General features: G+C 38.3%; 2 protein-coding genes across 3 annotated transcripts in view; one reads left to right on the top strand and one right to left on the bottom strand.

Annotated features, from left to right (window-relative positions):
• Positions 1–13892, bottom strand: part of AMPH (amphiphysin) — a 247506-nt gene that overhangs the window by 225879 nt on the left and 7735 nt on the right. The gene's annotated exons all lie outside the window — the stretch shown is intronic.
• The window catches only part of YAE1 (YAE1 maturation factor of ABCE1), a 967894-nt gene continuing 967747 nt past the window's right edge, over positions 13746–13892 (top strand). The window contains exon 1 of the mRNA XM_050783325.1: positions 13746–13749. The gene's annotated coding sequence lies outside the window, so the exon portion shown is untranslated. The remainder of the gene's footprint in view (positions 13750–13892) is intronic.

Consider the following 13892-nt stretch of genomic DNA (forward strand, 5'->3'; position numbering starts at 1 on the left):
GAGATATGAGTGTTCTGAGCAACACAACGGGCAGTTTAAATGAGCTAGTGTCTTTTGGTTGCTATATGAACATGCTTTACATAGTCAATGATAAATCATCATGAGGCAAACAGTGATATTTTAAGCCAAAGCAGAACTTTGGTAAAAGCCCAGTGGGCTCTTGGCCCCAGTCCCATTTGCTGGAAAGGTGAGATGACTGTGAGAAGATGGTGATCATTAGATCACAAGGCGGAGGGAGGGGCTGGCTGCTGAAATCAGCTCTCTGCTTTCAGGCTCCTCTCAGATAAATAGGAACTATTTTCAGAGCCAGCTAATAGTACCAAAGTCAGCACAAGCAGGAATATTCACACAGCACACAGGAGGGCAGGAGCAGAGCTGGTTTTGGATAAACACAGGCTCTCTTCTTCGATGGAGGTTTCCTTTTATTTCTGTTTAACTTGGGTGCCAGTAAAGGCCCTCGAAGTCACCCTGAAAGGCATCTGCTAAGCCTCCCCGCCATGCTTGATTATATCTAGAAATCCTTCAGCCACAGTGACCACTGGCTTGAAGCACTTTAGACATTTTGTCAGAAACTGCTGGCACACTATAGAGAGCCTGAGGTCACCCCAGGAATTCCACAAGGGCAGTCAGTGAAGAATTGGGTCCAAACAATGGTTCATCCTTAATACACCCATTAAAAACCACATTCTCCAAGTGGACCGAACCAGGAGGTGCTAAGCAGAAAGATCTGGATCTAAGGCTATCTTCTGTATGATCTCAATTTGTAAAATTTCTCTCTCTTTTTTTTTTTAAAAAAAAAAAAAACAAAATTGGGACCATACTGTATAAAGTGTATATATACATTTAAAGAGTGGTTACCCCTGAGTGATAGATTGCAGGTGCTTTGTCAATCAATATGTATTACATTCACAATTGAAAAGAATCTATTTCTAAAAATGGAAATTTAGTTACAGATCATACAGACAGCACTCAATAATCATTAATTCATCCATTCCAGAAGCATTTTCAAAAACTTACTCTGTTCAAAAACCAGTAAAAGGGGGAAAGCACGTAATATAAAAGAAACTCAGCTGGGCGCAGTGGCTTATGCCTGCAATCCCAGCACTGTGGGAGGCCGAGGGGGGAGGATCACCTGAGGTCAGGAGTTCGAGACCAGCCTGACCAACATGGAGAAATCTCGTCTCTACTAAAAATACAAAACTAGCTGACTGTGGTGGCACATGCCTGTAATCCCAGCTACTCGGAAGGCTAAGGCAGGAGAATTGCTTGAACAGGGGCAGAGGTTGCAGTGAGCCAAAATCGCGCCATTGCACTCCAGCCTGGGCAACAAGAGTGAAACTCCGTCTCAAAAAAAAGAAAGAAAGAAAGAAAAGAAAAGAAAAGGAAATGAAACTCAGTGAGTTACAGAAAAGACAAATCCACAGAGGGGCACATACAAATAAAAAACCAATTTTGTTGACATTTTATTCTAATAAAAGTATAAAACACTAGATGTGGATTATTTAAAAAATAGAACCTACCATGTTTTGAGAACTTACTATATCCCAGGCACTATGCTAGACTTTTACTTATGCTATCTACTAATCTTTCAGTTATCCTTTAAGTTAAGTGTTTTACAAATGTTACAAATGAGGAAAGTGAAATTTAGGTAGGCTCCATTGCCAAATAACAAGTAATTGGAAGAGACACATTTTAAACATGGGTCTATCCATCTTGATTTGCCCTATAAATAAACAAAAAGGAATGTAAAACATTTAGTAACAGAGCAAACAAAAAATACCATTTAATTTCAACTTATGAGCTCATAGAGACAAGAGTTAAGGAGTATAAGGACAAAGCGGCAGAATGAGAGAGTAGAAAGGAAGAAAAACAGAGAAGTGAATGGTACCCAGACATTAGATCAAATATCAAGTTTAATGATCCAGCAATCCCACTCTGGGTATTTATCCAAAAGAACTGAAAACAGAACCTTGAAAAGCTATTAGCATTCCCATATTCACTGCGGCATTATTCACAATAGACAAGAGGTGCAAACAAATGGGATGTCCATCAATAGATAAATGGATAAAGAAAATGTGATACATACGTACAATGGAATGTGATTCTGCCTTTAAGAAAATTCAGCAATATGCAAGAACATGGATGAACCTTGAAATTAAGCTAAGCAAAAGAATCCCATCAGAAAACAGAAAGACAAATACAGCATGATTCCATTCATATGACGTATCTAAAACAGCCAAATTCATAGAATCAAAGATTAGAATGATGGCTGCCAGGAGATGCAGGGGGGAAATGGGGAGTTGCTAATCAATGAGCATAAAGTTTCAGTTTAGCAAGATGAGTAAGTTCCAGAGATCTAATATGAGGCAAATCTCATGTTAAGTGTTCTTACCACTATAATTTTTTTTTTTTACAGGAGGTAAACATCTCTTATCTGGACAGTGAGATCATATTTGTTCTCCAAGATTGTGAATATCTGATTCACCCCTACGTACAGCCTTAATGGCTAAATTGAAATTCAGTCTCCATTGTGGAAGGCATAGCCACAGTAGGAAATACTCTTTTGACTTCTGTACCCTGGCTGGAACAATAATTCCACACCTGCTATTTGCAGCAGTCCAGGAGAAATTAAACCAAGAATTGAGTTCTACCCACTGGCCACAGGTCCTCACACCTAACTTTTCCTGCTTACATGAGCTCATCTTGCCTGCAGGTGTCTCAAATATTTTTTTGGTGCATGGGACTCAGAAGGTTTCATTAATTCCCTATACCATAAATGTTAATAATAGGAGCTAATTATTAAAACTTTGATTTTACTGACAAGATAGCTAAATCACAGGAAAAGAGATGAACCTTTGGGTGTCAATCCTCTTACAGGGTCTGTCTACACAGCTTAGTAAGTGGGCTAAGTAAATGACCCAGGTCTGAGGACACACCTCTGATTGCTCACTTCTGTTCCAGCTCTAACATTCTAAGTTCAATAAACACTGATAAGACTGATTTTTGTTTTTGTCTTTTTTTTTTTTTTTTTTTTTTTTTTTTTTTTTGAGATGGAGTTTCACTCTTGTTGCCCAGGCTGGAGTGCAATGGCACACACAATCTCAGCTCCCTGCAACCTCTGCCTCCCAGGTTCAAGTGATTCTCCTGCCTCAGCCTCCCAAGTAGCTGGGATTATCGGCATGTGCCACTATGCCTGGCTAATTCTGTATTTTTAGTAGAGACAGGGTTTTTCCATGTTGGTCAGGCTGGTCTTGAACTCCTGACCTCAGGTGATCTGTGCGCCTTGGCCTCCCACAGTGATATTTTTACAAATATCACTGTGAAAATGCCACTGAAGTTTCACAGGGGGCTCTGGAGCTTAAATAGAGGGCAAGGCTGGTGTCTTTTACATCTTACCCACAGAATACAGTCGTTTCCTACAGCTTAAACTGTTTTCTCAAAGGGCCTCAGAAGCATCAATTTGGAGAGATGATCTGTATGAAAGAAGAGCCAGAGAGAAAATGGCTTTCTATCTTGGTCTTACCTAAAGATGGTTCTCCGCAGGAAGGGGAATCAGGGTTTTTCAAAAGGTCCAATGGGTCTGTTTCCCCATGGTTGAAGATGAGGGTACCTGAGAGCCAGTAGATGATGTCAAATGGTCTGTCTCCAACTGCAGTTCTGGGACACCTCTTTAGAACTCTTGGGTGTGACCAAAGGAAATATGTGATGTATGCTAGGTGTTCACAGTTTAAACAAGGTGCTTCCCCGTTTGGTTCAAATAGATACATGGGTTATACATTTAGATCCTCGTTTATGCCATCTATTCTAAAGGAAGGTTAAAAGCATATAAATACAGCCCTAATTTGCCACCTTGAGAAAGACACTGAAATCCAAAGAAAATAAAAATAGCTACCATTTACATTCTATGGAAATACTACACACTGTGCCAATACTTAAAATATTAGCTCTGACTGTAACTGCAACCTAAAAAAAAATAGCATCATTTTCTGCATTTTGCTAAAATCGAAGCATTGATTCAGAGAGACTTGCCCAAGACCACACAGCTGAGAAGTGAGGAGGTCGGGATTTGAATCCATAATTTTTTATGGATTCATTGACTCATTCCAAAGCTTTTCTTATTATTCTGAACTGCTTCCAAAATAAATTGTACCAAAATCTTTCTGTAATTCTAGCACTACGGCTTATATTTTACCAAAGTCACCCTTTCTAAAACGTCTTGGCCAACTCCAAATAGTCCCCTTATAGCATCATCACACCTACCATGGCATAGGACACAATACAGGTAGAAATTTCACCTCACAATTCAAGTAGAAATACCGCCCAGGGGCCAAATTGTAAAGCTCTGTATTGAGGTGGCTGCCTTCCAACTAATTAGACGAAAAGTACCTGACAATGCTTCCAAGGAGGTCTTAACTAAAGAGATCAATATTTTTAACAGATAATCGGGATAATTTCTAAGCAATCAAGCACCTGGTCATTATCCCCTGTTCTGAGCTGAGAGTGTTTCTCCACCGTGCCTGAATCAACTCTGAACCTTTCATAAAATGCTCTCCACTTTCATGGTATGCAGCCTCAGACGGTAGGTGCAAAATTCAATGTTTACAAATGAAAGTATATTCTTAAGTTGAACTGCATGAGATTGCTGATATTTGACAAATTTTAATTCACACAAAAAAATGGCAATTTCAAATGGTTCAAAGTAAACCTTAGGACAGAGGTTTAGCTGCAGGAATAAAAGTCAAAAAAAAAAATAGCTTCTGTAGATATAGAATTCTCCTGCTCCCTCAGGCAACTGTGCTAGTGTAAGGAGCCCAGGATGCCACAGCAGTTCCATAGGACAGAGGACCCATGCTCCTCCATGCTCATATTCCTGCTGCACTCAACATGTGACATGGCAGGAGTCCACCTCATAGTCTAAAGGTCACAGCTCCACCTCCCACCATGGCATCCACATCCAAAGACTGGGAAAGGGAAAGGCAGCAGTGGAACACAAACCTCTCCCCTTAGGATCAAGACCTAGAAGTTTTCCATGCACCTTCTGCACATCTCCCACTGATGATAGCTTAGCCATATGACACATCTAGTCACAAATGATGCTGTGAAATGCTATCATTTATCATATATGGATAGTTATATCCCAGCAAAATTTGGAGTTTTATTACTAAATGAAAAGGGAGGAATTGATACTGCGGGCAACCTGCAAACTCTGACATATAGTAAGGAAAAGAATTGCAATTGGCATACAATCCTGCAGTTTCCATGATGGATCATGTAAAATTGACTGAACTGGAAAGCTCTGGAAAAGCACCTGGAAAGACGAAAATTGAGTTATTGAAGTAAGCTTAAATTAAGTGGCAATCAGAATTCTTGGCATATGGAAGTTACTAAGAAACAGATATAGAACACGCATGAGTTCTCTGATGGCCTGGGAAACATCTGCCCTTTGTAGAAATTGGCCCTTTGCCAACTGGTAGAGCACATGCATCGAGGCTTTGCTCTCATCTTTCTCAGTCTGTAAGGTCATATTTGGAGGCATATCTTCCTTTATTTCTGGTGTTCAACTTAGGATGAGCTGTAAAGGTTTTGTAAGATGTTCATCTTGTAAGAAATGAAATGAACTCAGATACTCAAGCATTCTTTATGATTTTTCTAAGCCATCTTTCAAGACACCAAGGCCCTGAGGTAGAAGTGCCTCTTTCCCAGATCCCACAAAACCTTAAGCATCATATTTATTAAAACAGTTTAAGTTGCTGGGATACAACTACTGTGCAACTAAAAAGAGCTGATTGTCACATCAGTTTGCCCCACTTTAGGAAAGTCCAGTATATTAAAGAAAACCCTCTCCAAAGTTACAAAGAAGGTAATTGGAAGGCCCTAGTGATATAAATATAATGACACATAAAGCAATGAATGAAATGTAAAGGCATAAAACCTTTTCAGGTACCAGACCACTTGGAATTTCTCCCTTACCCTTGGCCACCACATGACACCTGACATTTTCTCAACTCAAGACTGCAGAATAACTTCACCAGAACTGAGGAAAAGAACATTGCACTGCAAAGTCAAACGAGACTTCCAACATCAATTCCATATTTAACTAGCTAAGTAGTCTCAAGCAAATTGCCTAACCATTCATCTCTGTGCCACAGTCTGTTCATCTGTAAAACAGGGATAATAATAGCACCTACTTCATAGGTTCACTAGGAGGGTGAAATGAGTTAATATACGGGACTGCTCATCACAGAGCCTAACAGAGGGGAAGCACCCAATTCTTCATTCTAACTGGACTTGGCACAAGAATTAAGATACCTTGAGTGCAAATTTTCCATAACCCTTCATTAAGGCTGAAAAGGGAGATAAAACCCGCAAGCCCCAGCTCATAGAGCCCTCTTCCCCAAAGTGGAATGAAGGTGCCCCCTTCATCCATGGTGCCTGGCAAGCTCTGCCGCAGGAGGATATAATAGAAGGAAGAAGAAAGCCTTCCCCTCTGCAGAAAAGAGAAACAAAAGTGGAAGAAAATGTGCCCCAATTTTTTCTCCTTTCCTCTCCAAGAAGTGAGGATAATGTCAGGGTCAGAAGGGAGCTACAGTACTTATGCCCCACTGAACACTCTGGAAAGATCACTTCTTGGGCTGCCCCACTTACCAGCCTAGAGCACAGTTACATCACTGTAGCTGCACAGTGTAGCCAGGGTAAGAAGACCCGAAGTTGAGATTACGCCAGCTGCCCTTAATACTCACGTAGTGAAGACACAGCAGGTTAGCTACTGCAGCAGTGGCCACGTGGTTCTGTAGCAAGGGCTGGGGATCAGAGCCCAATGTCAGTGCAGCCAGATGGCAGGGCAACCAAGGTGTGCCATGACACTGGCCCCTGCTACAGCCAAATATGGAGATCATGAGTTAATGAACCACATATACATGCAGGGAACGCCACTCATGTGAGTATAGGACACTGCTCCCAGAGGACACGAGGCAGAATATAGCACACCAAAGAACCTCTGACACCACGAGACTATCCGCACCACAATCCTCCCCCCATCACCTACACAGACACCACGTGTACATTTCCTCTGCACAAGCAAGTCGTAGTCTGAGTTTAAAATGGTGACCACTCCCCCACCTGATTCAAACACAAAATGTGGACAGTTCATGACAGAAACGTTCCTACGACGATGTGTGAAATATATAAAGATAAAATCAATTATCATTAAACAAATATGAGTCCTATGGGGATACAGGAGTGAAAAAAATACAACTCGGTTAGCAAAATCAAACTTAGAACATGAAAATATAGGCTTTCTAAATTCTCACAACTGTGGACAGGACGATAAATTTGATGCAACTTTGGAAAACTGTTTGGCACCATCTCTAAAAACTAAACAGGGCCTACCCTAATGAAACATTTATTCCACTCTCAGATAAATAAGTCACTGTCTCTACCAACAGATGTGTATAAGGTGTGTTCAGCAGCCTTATTCACCATAGCCTAATACTGGAAACAGACGAAATGCCTAATAAGTAAAGAATGGGTAAATAAATTGTGGGATATTGTACACTATAATACAATTTATCAATAAAAAAAGAAGGAACTGCTCCTACAGATGGCAATAAGGATGAATCTGAACACATGATGAGGAGCAAAAGAAGTAATATTCATAAGCATACATACTATATGATTCCATTTATACAAGGTTCAAGAACAAATGAAATTAATCTATGGGGTTAGAATCAGAATAGTGGCTAGCTGGTAGTAGGAAGTGAGCAGAGGAGAGGAGGTATTAGCTGGGAAGAGGCGTGAGGGAGCTAATGAATTCTGGAATTGCCCTGTGACTTCATCTGAGTAGCACCAACAGGATAGATATAGATAAGATATAGATACAGATAGATGTAGATATAAATATAGATAATGTAGATAGAGATTTTGATTTAGAAATATTTTACATAAAATTTTTACATATATAAAAATGTATGAAGCTGTACAGCTAAGATTTTTGCTACCTACTACATGTATTTCATACCTCATTATAAAAGCTTCAAAAACACACACATGCAGTCTTTCTACTTCAATTTGAGGAAGCAAGGTGTAAGAGGAATGTCATCAGTGCTATTGTGCTACCCCAAGGGGGCTGCTCTACAACCAGACTCTGCAGGGCCTCATCTAATGTACTCTGGTGATAAATGTAGACATCCCCCAGTCACCTCTGATAAGGGGTTCCTCCCATTTACCTGGGCCACCTCTACACAAAGATCTCTAGTTTCCATGAAATGGACAACTAGAAAAATTTGTAGGCTGTGGTGACTTGAAAACTGAATTACCTTAATAAATTTTATTATCCCTTAAATAACAGATCAAAATAATTATTTTAGAGATGTATGATGAGGAACATGGAGTGGCAGAAGGCATTCACCATAGGTTTATGTTGAAACTATCACAATACTTGGGCCAAATCCTGAGGGGCCTAGATAATCTGAGTCTTCAAGGGCAAAGACCATAACCAAACCCAGAATAAACTATGCTGGGTGCCTGGGTGCCAGCGGCTGTGTCATCCACTGATGACTTAATTCTCCTGCCTGCTCTTCAAGTTTTGCAGAAATATGTAAGCCAAGAGTCCCTTAATACTTTAGATTCACTGGTGTTTACGCTTTTTAAGTCATAGATCTTTTTGAAAATCTGATAAAAGTTACAGGTACCCAGAAAAAAGGTATAAAATGTTGCATGTATCTTGAGGTATCATAAATAATACTTACGATTAGCTCCTAACTATGAAATGGAAAAAAAAAAAACTGGAATTGTAAAACTACTAAGGGGAGTATGAAACATTTCCTCAATAATCCAAACCAGTTGGCAGACAGTAAGTGTACCTTTATTTATACTATGGCTAAAAACTAATTAGTTCCTTATATTACCTTATGTTTAGCTGGAGTTATGCTTAATAAATGTGCTAGTAACACCAGACATCTCCTACTATGATCTTGCTTTATTTTTTAACTAGCAAATGAGCTAATAATTGTTTATTAAACAGAGTCCATTTCGTAAGAAAAATATATTTTTGAAATATCCAGTAACAACATAGGTTAATGCCAAAGACAGTATAAATGTATTATTGCTTATAACTCATTGTTATTCTATCTGATTTAAAAGAGTTGCATAAAGCAATAATTATACATCTTGTTGATGAACATAAAATAAATAAACATGTAAGGTGTTTGACAATCACAATACAACAAAAGTGAGAAAATGGAGCTATACAGGAGAAAAAATGTTATATACTATTGAAATTGAGTTAGTATTAATCTGACCTCCATTGTGACAAATGTAGATGTTAACTGTAATCCCAGGGCAACCACTAAGAAAATAACTCAAAAACTATTTGTAAAAGAAACAACAAGGGAATTAAAAGACCATACCAGAAAATATTTAACACCGAAAGGCAGACATGAAAAATAGAGCAACAAAGAGAAATAAGATATACATGACAAACACAAATTCTGTCTTTTCAGTTAATTACATAAAATGTAAATATATTTAATATTTCAATTAAAAGGCAGAGATTGGCAAAATTGATTTAAAAAACTAACAAAATACTGTCTATAAGAGACAACATTTAGATTCAAATACACAAATAAGTTGAACATACAAGAATGAAAAAGATATCTCATGCTGCCAGGCATGGTGGCAAGTGCCTGTAGTCCCAGTTACTCCGGAGGCTGAGGCAGGAGGATTGCTTGAGTCCAGGAATTCAAGGCTGCAGTGAGTTATGATTGTGCCTGTACTCCAGCCTGAGTGACAGAGCAAGACCCTGTCTCTTAAAAAAAAAAAAAAAGATACATCATGCAAATATTATAGTAACCAAAAGAAAACTGGAATGGCTACACCAGTATCAGACAAAATAGACTTTAAGACAAAAGTTACTACTAGAGACAAAGAAGGACATTTAATAATGACAAAAAGGTCAATCTATGAAGTAGATGTAACAAATATAACTATGCACCTAATAAAAGAGCACTAAAATACATAAAGGATAAACTGACAGAGCTGAAGAAACAGACAATGCAACAGTAATAGCTGAAGACTCCAATACCTTAGTTTCAATAATTGGCAGAACATCTAGATAGAAGATCAACAAGAAAACAAACCAACTCATCCTAACACACATCTATAGAACACTCTACCCAACAACAGCAAAACAGTTATTCTCAAGCGTACATGGAAGATTCTCCAGGATAGGCCATATGCTAGACTATAAAATGAGCCTCAATAAATTTTAAAAGATTAAAGTGACATAAAATGTTTTCTCCAACTACAAGGGATTCATTGTCTATGCTTAATAGGAACAACTATGGGCCAATATAGGTCCCTAGGAGAGACCTACAAGGACTTAGGTCTCAATCTATAGTTTAGGAATGCCGGTGGTCCCCATGGTCACAGGCATTTTGTAAAGGGATGGGAACAGAAGTCTGGACACCATTTCCCTAGAGACTCTCAGAGAAGACATTGTGTTAGAAAAATCTGTAGGTTAAAGAAGCAGGATGTCTTACACAGATGTCTCATATATTAAAGATTACAGAGTAATTACAGAGAAAGGTATTATACTGTTCTTCAACATCCTAGGAGTGCTGCCATAAGGTGGAAGATCCTCCCGATGTTTGGACCGTCTACACTATTTAAAATTTTGTAACCATTATCAGATAGAGGAAAAGATTGTCTGCTACAAAAGATTCTCTTCCCTAATTTAGGATTCCTTCCAAGCTGAAAATCACCTCAAGCTGATTATTCCTATGTCCAAGACTACTGCCTGCAAAATAATCAAGTCAATGCCCATAATTAAGTCAAGTTGCCAGCCTTAACTATATTTCTCTTACTCGCTCACTCTCTCTCCTTCCCTCTTTCCCTCTCTCCCCCACCCCCTGTGTACAGCGTACATTATATACCAATTCGTTGAAGTTATATATATATTTTTATATATATATAATGTTAAAGAAGCAGGATGCCTTACACAGATGTCTCATATATTGAAGAATTACAGAGTAATTACAGGGAAAGCTATTACGCTGTTCTTCAACATCCTAGGCAGTGCTGCCGTAAGTTGGGAGATCCTCCCAAGGTTTGAACCATCTATGCATCTATGCTATATATATATGTGTGTGTGTGTGTGTATATATATAAATGCATATATATATGCAATTGATTAAATGTTGATTAAATGTTAGGTATCCAAATGCAATTAAGACTTTTAAAGACAAAAGCATCTTTATAGATGGGTGACACTTAATAATTTGATAAGGGCTTTCTTTTTTCTTTTGGATTTCTGATGGTTTAAAATAAGGGACCCTTCTCTCAACAAATCCATGAACACATACTGGCTTGGAGTTTATTGCTGTTGTGAAAAGGATGACAGATAGTTCAGAGGGCAAGTCAGCTCTGAACCAGTGTCTTGGCTCTGTGTCAAGGGGGCAGCTATGCCCCAGAATGCCCTTTCAACAGGTAAGGGTAAAAATCTGATCACACAAAAGAGGGACTGCTACTACAGTAGGACCATCCCAATTAGGGTCCACTTTGCCTAGTTAAATATCCAAATGATAGAAGAGATCATTTATAAGGCCAATGTCTGCAGTCAATTCTCTATTCTACAGTTCTTATTTATGCTCAAGGAGTAAGGTCAAAGAGTCAGAGGTATAGAATGCTTCCTGACTCCTGTAAGCACACCCTCACTCCTCTGGTCTGATGGGTACAATTCATTCTTAGGGTCTTAGCTTGAAGCCTACCTTCTTTAAGTAACTGTGTTCAAATCCTCTGACTCTAGATTAGTTCCCTAGTTAAAATTACTATTTTTAATTAATAACTATGTACTTAGTAGTGTGTGCAAAAGTTTATCTCACTATCAACTCTTGCGGCTCTGTATGCTCAACCAGGACAGCTCTGCCAACTACTATATCATGAATCTATAGCAAGTGCCTTCCACATATTAGATTCTCAATAAATGGCTCTAAATAAATGAATTCTACCAGATTGACGTAACAATAGAATAGATAACTAACAGAGCATGTAAATTTAACATCCTTTACTCAACAACTTTTAGGTGCCTTGATAAAAGCGCATTTATGCATGGGTCTATGCATATTTTATTAAATCGTTATAGGCACTTTAAGATAGGAAAAAAATCATATATTTATTAATTTGTTAAATTATTATATATTCAAGCTCTTCCCATTTATGAACTCAGTTTTCAACTAAATAACTGCATGAGAGTAAGATGTAAATGACCAAAATGGTGGTTTTGTCATTTTTGTACATCTGTTCTAAGTAGCTTCAGGGTGATCAAAATCGATATATGATTATCACATAGCAAATATTTCAAAACTAAGATCTTATTCTTGGCTTTATACGACATCATTCCTCAGAAGAGATGTGGTCAATTTGTGTTTAGGAAGTACATCTACAGCCAAATGGTACACTTATATTTAGATTTCAAATCAATAAGAATGATGTTTCAGCATTTCCCTCTTGAAAGGTGGCCCATAGATGCAGTCTCAGAAAATCGTGATTATTATCACTTCAATTTTGCATGATGCTGTATAGATGGTCTTACTATATTCTTTCATGGGTAAATTCCTTAAACTCTGTGGTGACAGCATTTCCATTATGTAAATGTTAGCCATTTACTGAGAATGTAGGAAAAATTATATCTGCAACACAAGGAACCTTTGTATCTTTTGTCCCTTTTACAGGAGCCCACTGAACCACTTATTTTCTCAGAAATTCTATGCAGGTGGCCTGTAGTGTAAATGGCTAGAAAGTCTTTTAAAATTGTGTTTGGACAGTAAGGTGGAAATTTACAGACTTTAAAATATCAGAAAAATGCATCATTTTAAAAAATATTCTTTCCCTTCTCTACTCATTTTCTCCTAAGTACTTCACAATATTTCTTGTTTGAAATTTAGTCATATATATGTATGTATGTAATATATATAACTATATATTCGTATGTATGAATACACACACACACACACACACACACACACACACACGCACCCTTAGATGAACTGCCATGGCCCAAAAGACAGTCAAGTTACAGGAATGGATACCAGAGGTCCTCTAGGGTAGTGTTTTTCAAACTGTGGATTTTGAATCAATTTAGTGTGTCCCAAAGATAATTTTCTCAAAAGTGGAAGAGTAGCGTGGAATGAAATAGATAATTCTAGGCACAATGTGTGCGGATATTGAATCTTTCCTAACTTTGGAACCCTGGTACTTTTTGAAAATCTTGGGGGAGGGAGAATTTGTGTGTGTATATGCACAAGTAAACTTGAGAATGGCTTGTACAATTTGGGAATGGTTTGTATAATGTTCATGGATATTCATTTGTAAAGAGCTCACACATGTGGAGCTCAGGCATACTGAAGCTGAGTCTGACCCAGGAGAGAGAGGCTTCCAGCCACTGCCTCCACCCTAAGACCCACTGGTGAGGGCACCATACTGTGCTCTTGTTCCCTGCAGTGTTCATCCAGGGATGAGAACAGTATCCGAATGCTGGACTCACATTAGGAACCCTTTCTCACAAAGCTGTAGCAAAAACCATTGACTCATTTAAAGAAGGGAAGCTCACCACGGGTTCCTGAAATTATCATAAGAGACAGGGACCCCAGGGAGGAGTAAAAGATTCTCATAATAATTGGGTAGGAAGGAGAAATCATTTACTTTGAATATTTAAATAAATGCAACCTAATTTCATATACCAAGTAAAGGGGGCCATATTGTTTATACAAATATTTCTGTTATGATAAGTTGTTTGGTCTATTAAAAAAGGTAGCTTTTCAAATGTGACCAAATATGCTGTGTTTAAAAGGAGAATGGTAACTTTTATTAATGTTAAAATCTGAGTTCCTACAGTT

The sequence above is a fragment of the Macaca thibetana genome, chromosome 3 (genome assembly GCF_024542745.1).
Source record: "Macaca thibetana thibetana isolate TM-01 chromosome 3, ASM2454274v1, whole genome shotgun sequence".
Lineage (NCBI taxonomy): Eukaryota > Metazoa > Chordata > Mammalia > Primates > Cercopithecidae > Macaca > Macaca thibetana.